Source organism: Pelobates fuscus, chromosome 1, assembly GCF_036172605.1.
Source record: "Pelobates fuscus isolate aPelFus1 chromosome 1, aPelFus1.pri, whole genome shotgun sequence".
Classification (NCBI taxonomy): domain Eukaryota; kingdom Metazoa; phylum Chordata; class Amphibia; order Anura; family Pelobatidae; genus Pelobates; species Pelobates fuscus.
The window spans coordinates 139,990,070-140,001,955 of NC_086317.1; the positions used below are offsets into that span (position 1 = coordinate 139,990,070).

The following is an 11,886-nucleotide window of genomic DNA, read 5'->3' on the forward strand; positions in this document are numbered from 1 at the left end:
CGTACCCTGGTTTTTCAGTCCAAAAATTGGTTCAAATTAAATTTATCACGTAATAGTTTCATACTTGACCATTGCTGTTTTTGTTGTGACACATTCCTATTCTTGAAAACTGATGACGAGCATCCTGCTGATCTTATACTGAAGTGAGGGTGTATTACCTATCAGTTTATTGTATATTATTTATTTAATGCATTAATAATTGACAGGAGGACATGTATCAGGATCAGAGATTATGTAATTACGTTATTAGCAGCTATAATGGTATCAGCAACTGTTAAAAAACAAAGCTTTGCATATATGATATTGCAAAAAATAAAGCTTCACATAATGACCACAAACAGCATAATGGTCGCATCCCCATTTTTAAGGAAAGGAATTAGGCATAAAATCTGCGACCATTATGCAGTGAAATATGGTATTTTTTTTATTCTTTATTTATATCGTGCAAGTGATAACAACAGAGCTTTGTAGGCCACGACAGCACTTCCAAGCAGAGAAATAACATGTTTAAGAATCATAGTCATGGCATTCAGGTAGAGAGCACATTTTTGTATTGTAAAATGCAGGAGAAAGTCTAATCTGGTAGAAAAGGTGTAGGTTGTAGTGTGCTCTGATAGACATTTTGAGTACACAAGTTTTAGAGGAGGAAATGGAAGTAGAGAAAAAGGGTAGGCTCCGCAGACTGACTATTCATGCAACAATAAGTATGTTCATGCTAGGCATGGCCATAAACATAATCTACTGAATGAGTTTAGATATTGGCTCAACATTAGCTTAACACATAAGAGTTGTAGAGATTTTGTTAGGTGGCAGCAAGATTATGAGTGTCTCAAGATGCATATGCCTATCATGGCAGCAAAAGGATTAAGACAAAAATGAATGGCAACATATCATTAAACATACAGTCAGTCAGGTAAGCCAAGGTTTCTGGTAAAGTCCACTGGTGCCCTGCAAGGTGGGTCATCTGGTCTGGCAGCCTGATATCTTTGGGGTATCCCCGCAGGCAGATCCGCTGTGTGGTCCGGTCATACCTCCCGCTGGTGATTAGAAGCCCCTCCGTGCCGTGTGTTCTGGGTACCATGCCCCTGCTGGTTTCTCGTGGTCATCAGTGGGGATCTTGTACTTGCTGATCTTAGGGGCCAGGAAGGTAGTCGCGGCAGCCAAGCCTCCCCATGAGTAGGTAGACAGGGACTTGTGGGTCGTAGGTAGGAGGCATTCTCAGCAAGCTGTTGTTCCTGCCTGCGGGCCAGCAAGGCTGTGTTGCGCGGTTTTGGTCGCATTGACGCCATTTTGTTACCCGGGCGCATGATGTACAGTGCAAGGTAGGCTGAATGATAGGCCAGTGTAAGGCGTTTTTCCCTCTGGTGGGGACCGGGATTACCCCCCCCCCCCCCGGTCCATGGGGGGAAGCGGGGACCCGCGAGGTGCATCGCAAGGCCGCTGCACGGCAGCCAGGTTTGCAAACAGGGCGGCGGCTGTCCACCCCGCTCTTTACCCACATAGGCCACAGACCCCGAAGCCTCATATCGCCCACAGGGGCTCCAAAACTCCCAATCTCGGGGACCGCGGTGGCTCCGGCAGCTGCCCAGATATCTGTGACAACTTGTGGTCGCTGTTATTGCCGTGTTGCTTGGGTTTTGTACCATAGGACGGTCGGGCGGTCGGGCCCAGCCCCAAAATATGGTATTTAAAACATTATTATGAAGTTATTTTGTCATCAGCCTTGATTTATTCATTTATTACACACCACACATTATTGTGAGTTTTATTGATGTGCGTTTAATTAATATGAGGCTCAATATGAAATAATAAAGAAATGAATAAGTTGTCAACACCAGACCTCATCAACTGCTAGTCATATTTATTTACTGCTTCTCCTGTTCTTCCTTATATTGGTTACTTTTTCTCACTTGATCTGTGAACCAAACAGTGGGAAAATGCTTCTATCAGTGTACTGCAAAAATATACAAATTTTCCCACCCTTTTGGTTCGTCTGAGTAGTTTCTGAATTGTGTTTTCAGCAGCAAAATGTTGCCAACTTGAACTGACATATGGATGACATTTGGGCATTCAAAAAAGTTTACATTTTTGGGAGAGAGGTTTGACCTAACCAATTTTTCTCGCCATGCAAAAGTCTACAAATTACTGTCCTGCTCACCTCCATGAAACACACAATCACTTTGCTGCTCAAGCAGATATCTCCAATGTCACTTTCCATAGCATATCTTTCCAAACTCATGTACCCCTCCCCCACCTCCCCCCAATATACATTCTTCAGCTCACAAATAGGGCCCACAGCTTTTAGGGATTGCTGCAAAGACATCACTAAAGATAGTCTATGTGAGCAGTGTCTCTAAGTGCTTGTACAGCCAGGTTCTGGAGAAATCTTAATTAAAGGACCACTATAGGCACCCAGACCACTTCAGCTTAATGAAGTGGTCTGGGTGCCAGGTCCAGCTAGATTTAACCCACTTTGCTGTAAACATAGCAGTTTCAGAAAAACTGCTATGTTTACCTATGGGTTAATCCAGCCTCTAGTGGCTGTCTCATTGACAACCGCTTGAGGCACTTCCGCGCTTCTCACTGTGATTTTTATTGAGAATGCTTTCCTATGGACTGGCTGAATGCGCGCGCGGCATGCGCTTTCAGCCGATGACGTCAGAAGAGGGAGGAGAGTCCCCAGCGCCGGAAAAAAGGTAGCCGATGACGTCAGAAGAGGGAGGAGAGCCCAGCGCTGGAAAAAAGGTAAGGGATTAACCACTTCCTCCCCCTTCAGCGCCACAGGAGATGGACCCTGAGGGTGGGGGCACCCTCAGTGCACTATAGTGCCAGGAAAACGAGTTTGTTTTCTTGGCACTATAGTGGTCCTTTAACAGTTTGCTTTTTCTTTGTATGGGATGGATTTTGACATTTCTCTCCAAGTGCTGCCTCTAGACAATATAGACAGAGTTTGTTTGAGTATTCATACCAATAATAAGGATCATCCTTATCCATACTTGATGTGTGTGACTTTGTTCAAGAAAGCAGTAGAGACCAAAACATAATTAGCCTTTTTGTGAGGCTTTGTTAACCTTGCTAAAATTATATTCCACAAAAAAACTGCTCTTATTTTCCGATGAGCAGACACATTTTTCAAGAGCTATGAACATCAAATACTTCGTTGTAAAAACGGAAAGGGTTTGCAAAACTCTTGCAGATTCACAAAATAGTATATTTCAGCTAAATTAAATACCGAATGCTGTTTTCACAGGTGTGAAATAATGCCTCCCCAGTTTTCAGCACTCCTACTAAAGAATGAGACGTGATTATATTGGGAGGGGCTGCTGAGATGTCTGCTGCATAGGCTGTGATAATGCAATACCTTGCACAAATGTGAAGATAAATATACACTGCACTTCAATAAGCACTGTGGGGAAAATAGTAGTTTGTGTCTAACACAGTCAAGCAACATGCAGGCAGTTAAATAAAATCTGTTGATGAATGCGTTCGCTCTGGTGTCACATGGGTATTTCTTACTGATAAGAGGAGGAGATGCTGTATTGTCATTCCATTTCAACTTTTAATTGTGTTAACTGTTCAACTACCAGAGGAACTAAATTCAGCAAAAAATTATGTGAATATTGTTCATGTCGTATATATTTATATCCAATAAAAGTTTAACAAACTGATGGCAACCATTCAGTGTTTGCAAAGGGATATGAACATGGTCTGCTATAGCCACATGCCCAACCTCACCATCCATGAACTCAAAAGTGGTTCTGTTCTATGTTGTTGGCATGAAATGATGCAAACCACTAGTCAATTTTAAAAGGTATCTACATAACGTAAGTGTGTGGGATGTTGAATGGATTTTGTATCTGTCACCCATGCTTATGATGGTTCATTAACATTTCTACCTATGACCTAGGTATTCGAGTGCCACCTTCAGGCAAAGTGTCCCCTCTTGTTTGCTTTTCCTTTGTGTCTGTTGTGTACACCATTTTGATTTTGCTTGTTATGCTCCCAACTAGCTCGTTCTTAATAACTTCAGCTTAGTGCCTATATTGACACTTGGCTTATCATCCTTCTGACTTCCAGACATGAATGTGTAGTTGGATTTTGTTTTCGTTTATGGCTTCAGGTGCTATAGATTTTTTTTACCATCTCAATGCTTTTCAATTGAACCTGATCATCTCAATCATCAGTAAGAACATTTACTATCATTTCTCTCTTTTTCAATACTTCTTCCTTGTATATTTTGTTGTGCATAAGCCTTCAGTTTAAAATAAGCTCACTCCTCTCAATCCAGAAAAAACCTGGTCTAGGAGAATTATACTTGAACTTAAAATAGTATAAATATATATATATATATATATATATATATATATATATATATATATATAGTATAGAATATATTTTCATGGTCTTGCTAGTGTAAGAATTAATTATATTTACCAGATCCATGGCAAACTCATCCAGCATAGCAATCATAGCATATGTTAGAGGCATGCCTTTCCATCAGGCTATCTAAGTTTTGATGTATTGTTCTGTTTTTATAATGTAAAACACACCTCAAATCTATGGAAAAGCAAAACAAGATATAACCAGAGGCGTACCTAGAAACCACGGGGCCCCGGTGTGAAAATTGTCCTAAGGCCCCCCATACATCTACCTCCAACCCCATATTTCACCACCCCCCATATGTCCCCATCCCCACAAGTCCCCGCCCCCCCACACATGCAGACAAACATATACACATGCAGACACATACATACACACACACACACATACACACACACACACAGAGACCCATACATACAGACATACATACAGACACACATATACACACACACACAGAAATGTAGAGACACACACATACAGACACAGACATACAAACACACACATACACTAGCAGACACACAAATACACTTTACACACACTCACAGACATATACACACATACACTCACAAACACACACTCAGACACACACTCACAGACACACACACATACATTCAGGAACACATACACTCAGACACACACACATACACTCACAGTAACACACACATTCACACACACACACACACACACACATACACACACACATACACTCACAGACACACACACATTCAGACACATACACATCCTCTCACAGACACACATGACGTCATATTCCGGCTCCCGGCATCAGCACCGACGTGTGAGGGAGCAGAGCAGGGAGAACAGAGATCCCTCGCCGTCTCTGCCAGGAACACAGCCACAAAATTAATATATATTTATTTAATATTTAGAACATAAATATATAAATATAGGTTCTTTTTTTTTTTTTTTTTTACTGCTCCTCCTTTTTTCCCTCTATTGGTCACTTCTTAATCTGTGAATAAATGTCCCATTTAGTGGCTGTCCCTTAATCAATCTTTTATTCTACTCCATTGACAGAAAACTGTATCACAATACAAACAAAATGTCTAATTCATTTTTTGTGTTGTTTAACAATTTGGACAAATCAGTTTGTTTGAAACTGAATGCAAATGTCTATATAGATCAGGGGTAGGCACCCTCTGGCACTACAGATATTGTGGACTGCACCTCCCATTATGCTCTTACAGTCAAAGAAACATTAATGTTTTTTCTCTGTCAAATCCCTACCAAGTTCTTTTCATAAAAGATAGCATACAAAATATTTGAAATATGGAATTGATAAGTAGAACATAAATGTGGAGTAATGTTAGATATTGCTGTTCGGAAAAAACACAACTATGCAATTAATTTTTTTTCATTTTTCATTCATCCTGGATTCAAATAGCTGAGAGCTAAAACATTTCAGGAGATTATATAATATACTTTTGCTTTGTGTTGCAAAATTAACATTAGCATGGATATAGAATTTGTTGGGAGTAAAGGGGTTAAACAGGATATTATTATTATTTTTTTTTATTATTATCATAGCTCTGCCACATGTAATAAAAAAATCAAATTTGAAACCAAGAGTTTGTTCTTTTCATGTAACAGGGAAGGAGTACAAGGTGAGTGATTAAATTACCCACACTGGTAATACAATCAATATGCTCCCATTCCCTCATAGCCTAAAATATTGGAACCTTAGCCACACAAGCATAAAATATCAAGAAAATAAAAATATAAATAGATTTAAGTTAAAATATAGACAAACACTGTGTTCAGCACTTTATGCCCCAGGACGCTCATGTTTATGGGTAAGTTCATAAGTACTGTAAAAGCAGGGAATGAATAGTTTAAAGTCTTTAGGATAAACCAAACAGGAATAGATACAATTACACTTGGAAAAAATATCCCCAATGGTTTAAAATGACAATCTTTAACATTCTGACTTTTCATAAAATATTAATGCATTAATTAATGTGTAATAACCTTTTATTCTCTTGTAAATACATCAAGTCATATGTTAACAGGTCCAAATATATGAGAGCCTTTTACAACCCTAGTTTTATATAGGTATATAATTTACATGTCGACTTAAACTAGTGTATGAACAATGCATTTATTTTGTATTATATCTATGTATTATATTAAGGTTTTATATCAGGGCCGGACTGGGGATTCCAAAGCAGCCCTGGAAAAAAAATCTATGCCAGCCCCATAAGTCATTGCGCCATATATTGTCGCATGTAATATGTAAGGCTATGTCTTGCCACCCTAGATGATTGATATATATATATATATATTGCCTTTTCTAATATAAAATATTGGTCCTTTCAGAGTAAAAGTTTTAATTATACGGTAAGCATACTCACATGCAGACACAGACAATCTCAACAATCTCACTGATATACATAAGGTCATTGACATAAAAACACAAGCCCACCCAGTAGCAGGCACACACACACACACACAAGCAAGCCCAATCACTAGCAGGCGCTCACACACACACAGCTTAATGTAGTGGTTCTGGTGTCTATAGCCTGTCCCTGCAGGCTTTTCAATGTAAACACTGACTTTTTTTTGTGTTTACATTGCTTCCTAGTGACAGACACTCAGATGGTCACTAGAGGTGCTTCCTGTGTCAGTGCGGATTGGCTGAAATCATCAAGCTTGAAGCTAGAGGCAGGGCCAGTCGAGGGGAGACCAGCACGACGTGGGGGGAAATAAAGGTGAGTAAAAAAAAACCACATACACACACACACATACCATGACAGACACACACCATGACACAGACAGACCATGACACAGACACACACACACCGTGACACAGACAGAAACACACACACACACCATGACACAGACAGACACATACATACACACCATGACAGAGACACACACCTTGACACACACACCATAACACAGACAGACCGTGACACACACACCGTGACACAGACACACATTACATGACACAGACAGACACACACACCATGACACACACACACACCACGACACAGAGAGACCGTGACACAGACACACACACACCGTGACATAGGCAGACACACATTACATGACACAGACAGACACACACACACATACAATGCCACAGACAGACCGTGACACAGACAGACACACATTACATGACAGACACACACATACAATGACACAGACACACATTGCATGACAGACAGACACACCATGACACAGACAGACACACACACACACACACACCATGACACAGACAGACACACCATGACAGACAGAGACACACACACACCATGACACAGACAGACACACACACACCATGCCACAGACAGACACACCATGACAGACAGACACACCATGACAGACAGAGACACACACACAATGACACAGACAGACACACACCATGACACAGACAGACACACACCATGACAGACAGACACACACACAATGACACAGACACACACACATACACTCACACTGATACACATAATTGCTACCTGTGGTGGCCGCATGGGGAGCTCAGTCTGATGGCGGCCGCGGGGGGGGCGGGGCTTGCTCTTATGGCGGCCGCAGAGGGGAGCTGGCTGTTCTATCTCTGCTCCCCCACCCCAGCGCTCAGCTTAATGACGTCATATTCTGGCCCCGGTCTTATTAAGCTGAGCGCTGGGGCGGGGGAGCAGAGACAGAACAGCCAGCTCCCCTCTGCTGCCGCAGGCCAATGGCCCACTGGGAAATTTCCCGGTATCCTGGTGGGCCAGTCCGGCCCTGTTTTATATGTGTACATGCTTCACCTATGCTGAGCATCTGCTCACCTTATTGCCTAGCTCAGATGACTACATTTAGCCCCAATCTCCTAAAGTATTTCAGGTTCCTATTGTGTTTGGCAGCTCCTCATATGTTGGGATTTCCTTTTTATTTGTCACCCCCTTTTGTCCTTCAGCACCTTCTGGTGAATGTATGTAATTTCACCACACCATATCCTATGTTGAATTATTCCCTCACCTTGCCTCTGTGCCTTTTGTCATTCAACCTCTTCAGACGCAATTATTTTCTCACTTCTCAGGCACATTTCTGCTATCAGATCCTCATCAGACATTTCATTACTTAGCACACCAACTTTTTACTCCATCCTTTTGAATGAACACATACCACTATGCCAAAAACTAGTGTCATGTTAATACTGTTTCTTAAAGGGAAACTGTCACAACCCAGGATTTTTAATAGTATGTTTACTTATCCCCTATATTTTAAAAATATGTATTTGTGAGGTATAAAAATAAATTTTAATTAAGAAAAATCACATCCTTTTATTCTTTAACTTGGGGCTTCCATTTTAACTCCCTGCCAATCATGATGACAACGTTTGCACCTAGTTGTCATCATAGAGAAACTATAAAGAGAAGAGGAGAAATGAAACAATGTTTCTATTTTCTATCTTCATTTGCAGTGGTGTTATTTGCTAAATCTTTGATTTACATTAAAGGACCACTATAGGCACCCAGACCACTTCAGCTTAATGATGTGGTCTGGGTGCCAGGACTAGCTAGGTTTAACCCTTTTTTCTATAAACATAGCAGTTTCAGAGAAACTGCTATGTTTATAATAGGGTTAATCCAGCCTCTAGTGGCTCTCTCATTGACAGCCGCTAGAGTCGCTTCCGCGCTTCTCACTGTGATTTTCACAGTGAGAAGACGCCAGCGTCTATAGGAAAGCATTGAGAATGCCTAGGAGACAAAGGGATGGTCTCTTTTCCCGCGATTTGGACTGGCTGAATGCGCGCGTGGCACCTGCCGCACATGCTCATTCAGCCGATGATGTCGCTATGGAGGAGGAGAGGAGGAGGAGAGTCCCCCGCCCGGCGCTGGAGAAAGAGGTAAGTTTAACCCCTTCCTCCCCCTAGAGCCTGGCGGGAGGGGGACCCTGAGGGTGGGGGAACCCTTAGGGCACTATAGTGCCTGGAAAACTAGTATGTTTTCCTGGCACTATAGTGGTCCTTTAAATAGAAAATAGAGCCATCATCCTCTCCACTGCCCTTGTGGAGAGCGAGCTGGTTTCAGTAAGCCTGGTAGACTTATGGATGACGGACCAGGCCTTAACTTAGGACCCCTTATGGAGCCTAAAGAAGACCCAGAGAAAAACACAATCTGTGTGCAAGGCCTGAATGAAAATGTGACAGTCAGTGAAAGAAAATACTTCTTTGCACTGTGGCAAAGTCAGGATAAACAAGAGAAATGGCCTTCCACTTGTGACCATCTTTACAGACAAAGAGAATAGAAAGGCAAAGAGAGATGAAACAGTTCCTTTTGAAGATACACCTTCAGCTATGACTGCTGTAGAATTATGTTATGGAAAAAACGTTTAAGGTAATAAACTGAAGTCACTGGGTCGCAAAAAAACATCTTTGCTGAGTATGAGAGGTGGCATGCTTTTGTGTGATGGCCGTGGACAACCGCCACTTATATGGGGAGGTCCCATGGGGTGAATGGGAGGCAGAGGAGGTGAATGCGGAGGATTTATGCCAAGAAGTTCTAGAGGGCCGTTTGGAAGTCCAGTTGGTGGTACAGATGTACAAAACAGAGCTTGAGACTGGCAGTGTCAAAACCCTGACTGTGGAAAACAAAACTTTGATTGGAGAACAGAATGCAAACAATGAAAGGCTCAAAAACCTGAGGGCTACATTCCTCCTCCATTTCAATCACCAGGTAGTGAAAGAGCAAGGGGGGGACCAGACATTAAAGATGGTTGTGGAATAAAGGACCGTGAAGGACATGTGATGTTTACAGTTGTTTGGGGGAGGCGACAGGTGTTTCAAAGACCATGGTATGGATAGAGATTTTTGGTGCAGGAAAGAGAAGTGGTCCTCCTGGGCCCCCAAGATACCAAATGGAGCCAATTGGAGGAGGCAGAGGTGGTGGCAGCAGACTTGGTGGACCTGGTAAAATGGAAGATGGTGAGCACTGACAGGAGTGCAGAGAGAGACTCTAATAGAAGTTCAAAGCCTCATTTATTACCAGGGCTGGACTGGCCCACCGGATACCCGGAAATTTCCCAGTGGACCGCGGCACCTGGGGCCGGGCAGACAGTCCTAACAATCAGGCATATGAAATTTAAATGATTTTCCCCTTGGACTGTGCCAGCCTGAGTCAGTCTGAGGGAGGAGCTGGGGGCTGGTGCGGCTACTATTACGCTGCTGGCCGGCCGGAGGGAGATCTGTCAGTCTCCCAGCACAATTTACAGCAATTCAGGCTGAATGCTCCATCCCTGCTCTTAAGCCCTACCCCCTGAACACAAGCCCCTCTCCCGGTGGCTCTATAGATCATCTTCCATGAGGGTAGCAATGAAATCAGCCTTAGGTCGGGTACTGGCTACTTGCCCTCGGGCTGCCAATATCTCCTGTAGCGGTGGCCTCTTTATTTTTGCATAGTCCATTGACTGGTTTGGCTAACAAGCGCTGGTTAAGTCCGGTTGGGAAGTACCATCCCACTCACTGCTGCCACTAGTTGTAGCGGACCATGGTAACCCGGCCGGTTACCTTTGCTAATTTCTTCCTTCTTCCCTTCTTCCTTCAGCCACTCAGGAATCACTTATAGTACTATAAAGATAACCATCCCCCCCCCCCCCCAGTAACTGAATGACACACAGTTCTGGAGGTACAACACAAGTTTATTGAGCCAAACACAGATTTTAAGCATAGCCCCATGCAAGGGGTCTTTGGCTCACACCAACAGGGGTTGTATCCCAGGATTCTCTACACCAGGTAGCCCAAGCATGGGAATGGGGGGTTGCTGTCCCTTTGCCTCCCAAATATGGAAACCCTGCCACTCAGTCGAGGAGTTTCCCACCCAGGATGACAGGGGGGTCTTCATCCCAGGAGCCTCTGTGCCTGGGATCCAAATCGCAGGAAAAGAGACCATCCCTTTGTCTCCTAGGCACAGGATGACAACCAAACCAGTCAGTGCCCCAAAAGTGTCCCCATCAACCCCACGCGACATCACACTGGCATATTCTCCAGGCAATTTCCGTTCACGAGATTCCTGTGCTGAAACCTGCAAGGGAAGCATCTCCTTTTGGGGTATAAATGCTCCCCCTGGTTGGCGTTCGTCTATACTAAATGGCGGCCACCCAGGGGTGCACTCATCAATTACTTCCCTTGCGGTTTCACGTCTACTAGTGAGGGATTTTGTTTGTGTGCCTGCTAGTGAGTGAGCTTCTGTGTGTGTTTGCTAATAAGGGAGCTTCTGTGTGTGCGTGTCTGCTAGTGAGGGAGCTTCTGTGTGTGTGCGCCTGTTAGCGAGTGAGTTTGTGTGTGTGTGTGTGTGCCTGCTAGTGAGTGAGCTTGTGTGTCTGCTAGTGAGTGAGCTTGTATGTGTGTCAGCGAGTTTGTCTACGATCATGCGTGTGTTAGTGAGCTTGTTAGTAGAGAACATGTGTGTGTCAGTAAGCTTGTCTGTAGTGAGAATGTGTGTGTAGTAAGCTTGTCTGTAGTAAGCATGTGTGTGACTGTGAGCTTGTCTGTAGTTAGCATGT

General features: G+C 43.2%; 1 pseudogene; it reads left to right on the top strand.

The window, feature by feature from the left end:
* Positions 1-9,408: 9,408 nt before the first annotated feature.
* Positions 9,409-10,320, top strand: LOC134589291 (RNA-binding protein EWS-like; annotated as a pseudogene).
* The last annotated feature ends 1,566 nt before the right edge of the window (positions 10,321-11,886 follow it).